The following is an 8271-nucleotide window of genomic DNA, read 5'->3' as shown; positions in this document are numbered from 1 at the left end:
ACTAATTATGCTTTAAGAACTTATTAAATGAACTTATCATCTTTCTTTTGGACCTATTTATGAGTATAAGTAAATTTTCCAATGTTCAATTATACTTCTTGGAATGTTCCTTTTGACCATGATGAGAAAACAAAGAGATTTACACTTACATCTATGACATGTTAATGAGCCAAAGACACAGAAACAAGTATTTTTTTTATTTTTTTACATACTGCATTTTGATTCATTGTACAGAAATGGGGTACATAATTTAATTTCTGTGGTAGTACATGATGCAGATTCATACCATTAGTGTAATCATATATGTATATAGGGTAATAATGTCTTTCTTATTCCACCATTTTCATACCCCCTTTCTCTCATTTCCTTCTACATAATCAAAGATCCACCATTCTTCTCTCACTCCCCACACCCCCACCCCCTTTATATATCATTCTCCACTTATCAGGGAAAACATTTGGCCTTTGGTTTTTTTGAATGAATAAAAAACAGTGGTATATATACACAATGGAATACTATTCAGCTATAAAGATGAATAATATTATGGCATTTGCAAATAAATGGATGGAATTATAGAAAATCATGTTAAGTGAAATAAGCCAATCCCAGAAACAGCTCCTTTGAACAAATTTGACAATAGAAAACAATTCATGGAAAACATTGAGAGATGGTAGACAAACAAGTTGATCTTTTGTGTAATCACTGCTTCTATTTACAGCTATAAAGACAAATGCACCCAATACCTGACCACCTAAATATGCAAAAGAAATACTGGATCCCTTATTTCAAATTCTAGTATAATAATAGATGAGGACTTATATTGCCCACTTTCATTAATGGAAAGATTTTGTAGACAGAATATCAACCAAGAAACTTCAGATTTAATCTACACTATAGACCAAATGTACCTAACAGATATTTGCAGAACATTTCATACAATAGCTGTGAACTGTGTTATTTTCATCAGCACACAGAACATTTTCCAGGAAAGATCACATGTTAGGCCACAAAATAAATCTCAAAAGATTTTTGAAATATCAAAATTATATCATGTGTCTTCTCTGACTATAACAAAATAAGAAGTCAACAACAAAGGAAATTGTGGAAGTTGTACAAATACATGAAAATTAATCAACCATGCTCTAAAACAAGAAATGGATTAATGAAGCTATAAAAAGGGAAGGAAAAACTTCTTGAAAGCCCCAAATTGACAGAGAATATTCATAACATATGGAATGGAGAAAAAGCAGTATGGAAGTTTAGAACTGGGGATGCAGCTTAGTGTTAAGAGTAATAGACTGGCATGTGCTAGTCCCTGGGTTGGATCCCGGCTCTGAAGGCAAAAACAAAACAGGAAAGTTTACAAAAAAAAAATTTGAATGATTTCAAATAATTAAAATCAGAGCATGAAAAATGCAACGAATATTTTAAAAGTCCAACAAATAAAAAGTTATTTTTAAAAAGTTAAAAAAAATTAACAAACTTTTAACTATCCAATTAAAACAAAGAAGACCCAAACAAACAATCTCAGAGATGAAAACAAAGGTATTACAGCTGACATCATGGAAATATGAAAGATCATTAGTGATTCTTAAAAACAATACACACCAATAAATTGCAAACAAATAGAAGACATGGATAAATCCCTCCGCACATATGACACCAAGATTGAATTATGATGAAACATAAGATCTAAATATACTGATATTGCATAACAAAACACAATCAGTAATAAAAGTCACCCAAGAAAGAAAATTAAATCCCAGAACTCGATGTCTTGTTTATAGAATCTTATCAAATTTTTATTTATTTATTCATTTATTGGTACTGAATATTGATCTCATGGACATTTAATCACTGAGCTCTATCCCCAGACCCCCCCCCTTTTTTGTTTCTTTTGTTTTGGTTTTTAAATTTTGAGACAGGGTCTCAGTAAGTTACATAGGGCCTCGCTGAGTTGCAGAGGCTGGCCTTGAACTTCCAATTCTCCTCCCTCAGCCTTCTGAGTGACTGAAATGACAAGTATGCACCATTTGCACCTGGTTCTACCAATCTTTTAAGGAAGAAATAGTGTCTATTGTTCTCTGTTCCAAAAACATAAAAGGGAAACAATTCTTCAGAATCATTCTATGAGACAGCATTACCCTGGGATCTGAATTTTTTCTCTTTAAATTAGATTTTTTTTTTCATAATACTAGGCAGTCAGCTACTCTTTCTTGGCAAGACCCAAATTCTCTTCCTCTAGAGATTGCTCAAGGGAAGGAAACTGTTCAGGAGAGATTACTTAATTTGAATTCATTCCAAATGTGCTAACAAGCTAATCTATTAGAAATAGAGATGATATAAAAAATCATAGATGGTGTATTTACACATTTAAATGGAAGGATTATTTTCTTGTTAGAATGACCCAAGAGATTTCTGAAAACTCAAATTCTTCTCAAGCTGGAACATGTCTTCTCTTAGTATCTAGTCCTTTATGTCCCATTTTCTTGTTATAGTCTTGGCTGTTTAGAGAAGTTTCCAGAAGGTCTCCATTTTCTGGGATGAGATTATGCAGATATGGGGACTGTTTTAATTAGTAAGGAAGGGGACTTAGGAAGATGCTTTTGAATGCGCAACACACTGAAGAGTTCTGTGTCTACCTGTGAGAAAACTCCATGGTCAGCTTTGTAATGAGGTTACATCTCACTCTTTGCTCTGGTAGGTAAAGTGCTTAATAAGTAAGCAATGAATTATCATAAACACTCAAACTCAAGTCCTTCTTGGTTTCTTCACAATAATTCTCTAGAATACACAAAAATATCATGTAACTAATCTTAGTGTTGCTTGATCATTTGTTTACTGTGTCATCAAATAATGGGTTTGACCAAGTGCATTTTTACTAGTTAGATTAATTTTTTGGTCATTATGATTGTACATAAGAGTGAGATTCATCGTGACATATTTGTGAATGCACATAACATAATTTGATCTATTTTATTTCTCAGAACTGTCCTTTTCATCCCCTCTTCCCTCCTCTATCTTCCTCAATTGTATTGGTCTCCTTTTTTTTTCATGAGGTCCCTTTTCTTAAAAATATTTTTTTCTCTCTTCTACAGATGAGAGAGAACATATGACCCTTGACTTCTGAGTGTGGCTTATATTGCTCACCATAATGCTCTCCAGTTCCATGATCTTTCCTGCAAATGCAATTAAGTCTTGATTTTATATCGTTTTGCAAACATAACATTATATTTTCTATGAAGCCATTTTCCCAGCAGGGGAGGAATATCTAACTAAATTCATGCTTTAAATACCGATATTTTAAAATGTTTTTATATTTAAGGTATTCACTTGGATACATTTATGCTTCTCTGAAAGACTGAGATAATGGAGATCTCTGGAAATATATTTGCTGTAGCCACTTAGAACTACTCCTGGATTCACTGGTTAGCCACATATTACCATGTGTTCTATGAAGACTCATAGGTACATGAGACACTGCAGGCACCCTCAGTGAATGAAGCATTGATTTGTGGATCAAGGATAAGACCCAAGATGTAAATTCATGGAACTACTAAAAATGAATACTTATTGAAAAGTCCTGTGATCTAATTAAATAAAGCAAATGTCTTATAGTTCATGTATTCTCAAAGGAGATATTCGAACTGGGAAAACTGAGTTGGCAAAACACAAATTAATTCAAATATACCAAGTATATTTGGTTTAATGGTACATCCTGATTAATATTTATTAAAGTTTACCAAATTATAAGTGATATATGTTACAAGTACAAAAAAGAATCCACTGTTTTTATTACTTGAATTTATGGGATATTATATTTTACATGATATGTAAACAAAAAGTATAATTATTTTTAGAACATTTGGATGAGTGAATTTAAAATTGTATGACATACCAAGAATGTGAGAATATAAGGGAACAAAGGTCTGTTATTTCCTGGAAACACATAGGAACTTTTCTGTATCAGTCTTGAAATTATCCCAGCATATATGTCAGAGAAAGGTGCATAAAGAAACCCATGCTCAGGGAAGTCAAAACATTTATAGTGTTTTAGTTGGACAGAAAAGAATTCTGATTTCATGTGGTTCAGTCTCTTTATTTTCCAATGTGAAAATGGAGACATATTTGCAATTGCATTTAGAAAATGACAAGAACTCATGCCTTCTCATGCTAAGAATAGACATTTCCTTCAGTGTGCTGCCTTTTGGAATCTGCACAATGCAGTTCTGTTTGTAAGCACTCTCTGTACTAAGAAACATTAGCTAGAAAGCCTTGTTACCCTGTTCTTTCACTTTTCAGGTTCCCTTTTCTTCCTTCCTTACCACCCAGCTCACCCCAAGAGTTCTGAAAATAATGTACTAATAGCTGATGCAGTAGGTGGTGATGGTGACACTGTAGGATCAGTTCATTAAAATTAAAAATATTTGTTGAAAATCAGGATAGTGTAAGTAAATGTGTAAAGAATGTGGCAGAGGCAAGAATACAATTGATAGAATTATAGCTCCTGAAAATGTTGACATTCAGGGCCCCATGAAGTAATTGGTACAGGGGGAAATGTGCATTATCATTTTTGCAGTTATTTGATACAGTTCAGGTACAGTTTTCAAATTTAATGAGAGGTGTATGAAGACTGAATATCATTAAGACATGCGCAGTGGATGTCTAGTAGTGCACTTTCAGAGTATTGAGCTAGATTGTCCAGAAGAGGTGATATTTTTGGTACTACACAGATTATCTTGTAAAGTTTTCCGCATAAATACAACTAACTCAAAGGACTGACTCTACAATACTTTGTATGTTTAGGGTTTATGCCACCATTATCGAATAGGAATCTTGAAAGCAGAAACTCTTTTCCTGTTCATGATTGCTGACTTCTGTGCCAAGAAGAAAGATGATTGAAAGACGATATTAAATGTATGAATGACAGTGGGGCCTTTGTCTACCCTTCTCCACAGAGACCCACTGAGATCCTAAAATAGAACCTCTTATTGTAAGTCCATCAAAATCATCCAAAGGGAAATAAAATTGTCAAGGGAAGGTCTACTGGGCTCCTTGGAAGAGGATCTGAACAGGTGTTTACTGAATGTTCACAGTGTGTTCACCACAGCAGAAGACAGAAAGATGAAGGTATGCTCCATGACAGAGGGGATTCACGTCCTGTTCAGTTCCATGGCAGGTGCTGTTCTCTGAGCTCTCACCTATGAAACAAGCCTCATGGGAGAGTAAATGGGACTGAAGAGCAATGTCATGGAATTTGTTCTCCTGGGCTTCACCCAGGATCCTGATGGACAAAAGGCATTATTTGTCATGTTTTTACTCATCTACATTGTGACGATGGTGGGCAATCTGCTCGTTATGGTGACTGTCATTGGCAGCCCCTCCTTGGACTCCCCCACGTACATCTTTCTTGCCTATCTGTCACTCATGGATGCTCTTTATTCTAGTGCCATCTCATCCAAGATGATTATAGACTTACTCTATCATAAAAAGACAATTTCCTTCCCAGCATGCATGGACCAGCTATTCACAGATCACCTATTTGGGGGTGCTGAGGTCTTCCTTCTGGTGGTGATGGCCTATGATCATTATGTGGCCATCTCTAAGCCATTGCACTACTTGAGCATTATGAATAGGCGGGTTTGCATCCCCCTGTTGGTGGTGGCCTGAGTGGAAAGTTTCATACACTCCGTGTTTCAGCTTGCGTTTGTGTACAAACTCGCCTTCTGTGGTCCCAATGTCATCGACCACTTTATCTGTGACATGAACCCATTACTGGAACTTGCATGCACTGACACCTACTTTATAGGCCTCACTGTGGTTGCCAATGGTGGAGCAATCTGTATGGTCATTTTTATCCTTCTCCTGATCTCCTATGGGTTCATCCTAAACTCCCTTAAATCCTATAGCCTGGAAGGGAGGCGCAAAGCCCTATCTACCTGTAGCTCCCACATCATGGTGGTTGTCCTCTTTTTTGTTCCCTGTATTTTCATTTATGTCAAACCTGTTTCTACCTTTCCTATTGATAAACCCATAAGTGTGTTTTTCACAGTTATCACTCCCATGATGAATTCTTTAATATACAGCTCAGAAATGCAGAGATGAAAAACACTATGAAAAAACTCTGGTATAAAAAGTTAACTACAGGTAAAATAAGAATGGATCTCCCACGTTGAATCCTTTGGGTACTAATTCTAAAACAAGAAATGCGTGGTAAGTTCTAACAAATATTGGTGTGGGTCAAGTCAATGTAGTCTCCAGGGATGCTTCTCTTTACTCATAATCATCAAAGAGTAGAATAAATTATCTTTTGAGTGTAGGATCAAATTGGAAAAGAATTAGAGCTGATGAATAAAAGGTATGGGTGTTTGTTCTAAGCAAAAACAAAATGAAGCTAAACTTAAAAATTCATTCTTCAATTTATCTTGAAATGAGACTTTAAATAAAGTGCCTATTAAAATTCAAAAATCTGGTATAATCCAAATTATTCAGAAAGAAATTCCAGATAAACTTCTGGAGCCAAAATATTGTCTTAAATATTAATATTCATTAATCTATTAGCTAATATATTAATGAATATTCATTAATATATTAGCTACAGTTCTGTAGCTATATATATATATTTTGTTTTAAGATTAATTTTCTGTTGGAGTCAATGTCTATGAATTTTTAGTTTATGATATTTGGATGACAAATTGTTTTTGTTCAAGACATTAGTAGTGAAGACTTTGTCAGTGGGGATGTCAGTGATGAAAACAGATTTGAGTTCTTTTGCAGGTACTTGTTTTAGAAAAAGATCTAATACAGGTTGCAAACATTATTCTTACTGTCTACACTAGTAATCATGTGCAATTTTACCCCTCTTTGAAGAACAGGTGAAGCTTCTTCATGATGTTGAAGATATTATTAAAGAAATAACACTTTGCATAGCATCCTGTTCCTTAAAATTTGTATTCAACTTAAATACATATAGGTTTAAATTTGGTTGGGATGGGAAGGATGGTAGATTGAGACAGATGTTATTATTCTATACACATGTATGAAAAAAATTAAAAATAATGCTGTCAAAATAATATAATAAAAAATAAATAAAAGTAAAAAATAAATTTGTTATGACATAAATGAAATTTTGTTTACAATTTTGTGCAAAAACCCACTTTTCCTCAGTCTGCAGCCATCTTGGAAGATCACAAAGAAGACAGAGTTGCTTTCGTTACAATATGGATCACCGTGTATGCTGTGTAGGAGTTTTCTAAATCAAAGAAATTCATATACAAAAGGATGTTTACGCATTGTGTTTCACAGTCAATAGTTGCACCTCCACCAACAGTGTATGACAGTTGCGTTGTTCTATATCCTCACCAATAGTACCTGCTGATATGAATTGTTTCGGTTCAAGACTGTGAGCTCATTATGATTTTAGTTTGTAATCCCTAAATGTTACCGAAGCTCAACATACTCGCATTTGGAGAACATCCACTTTTTTTCTAATCTTCTATGAAGTGTGTATGTATGTTTTTTGCTAAATTTCCACTTTTTTTCCATTATTTTTAAATTGTTGAAGCCCTTTCTGAGTCCTTTGTAAAAATTATGTATTGATTGTCTGTAATGTGGAATCTCCATTTTTGTTTTATATTTCTACAGTAGTATCCTTTCGTTGATGGATGGGAACTTTTAATCTCATTTTTGTTTTTATTTGATATCTTATTCATTTGAAAGTTGGCAAAAATTATAAATATTTATGATATAAAGTGCATTGTTTTAAACTATGTACACTTCATAGAGTGGCTCAGTCAGAAACCAAGCTAATGCATTACCTAAGATAATTAGCATTTTTGTAGTGAGAAGACATAGGATCTACTCTTTCACGCATTTTCAATAACACTTTTTTACTAACTGTGGTCACTGTGTTGCATAATAGGGCTCTTGAACTTGTCCCTCTAGTTTGATTAAAAATATCTATCCCTTGACCAGCATCCCTTAGTCCAGTCTCTGGTAACCACCTTTCTGCTATTTCTGAGTTTAGCCTTTTAGATTCCACACATAAATGTGAATTCAAAATGTTTGTATTTGTGAACCTGACTTATTTCACCTAACATAATGTCCTGCATGGTAATCCGTGTAAATATACATGAAAGAATTTCCTTTTCTGATGGCTGAATAATAGTCCCTTGTGCATATACCACCTTCTCTTTATCCATCCATCCATCCATCCATCCACTGATGAACACTTAGTGTGATTGCATAGCTTTTCTATAGTGAATGATGCTG

General features: G+C 34.3%; 1 pseudogene; it reads left to right on the top strand.

The window, feature by feature from the left end:
• Nucleotides 1-5229: 5229 nt before the first annotated feature.
• LOC124959375 (olfactory receptor 4A16-like) lies at nucleotides 5230-6217 on the top strand (annotated as a pseudogene).
• The last annotated feature ends 2054 nt before the right edge of the window (nucleotides 6218-8271 follow it).

The sequence above is a fragment of the Sciurus carolinensis genome, chromosome 11 (genome assembly GCF_902686445.1).
Source record: "Sciurus carolinensis chromosome 11, mSciCar1.2, whole genome shotgun sequence".
Classification (NCBI taxonomy): Eukaryota; Metazoa; Chordata; class Mammalia; order Rodentia; family Sciuridae; genus Sciurus; species Sciurus carolinensis.
The sequence above is the reverse complement of the archived record's forward strand: the minus strand, read 5'-3'. Positions and strand labels throughout refer to the sequence as shown.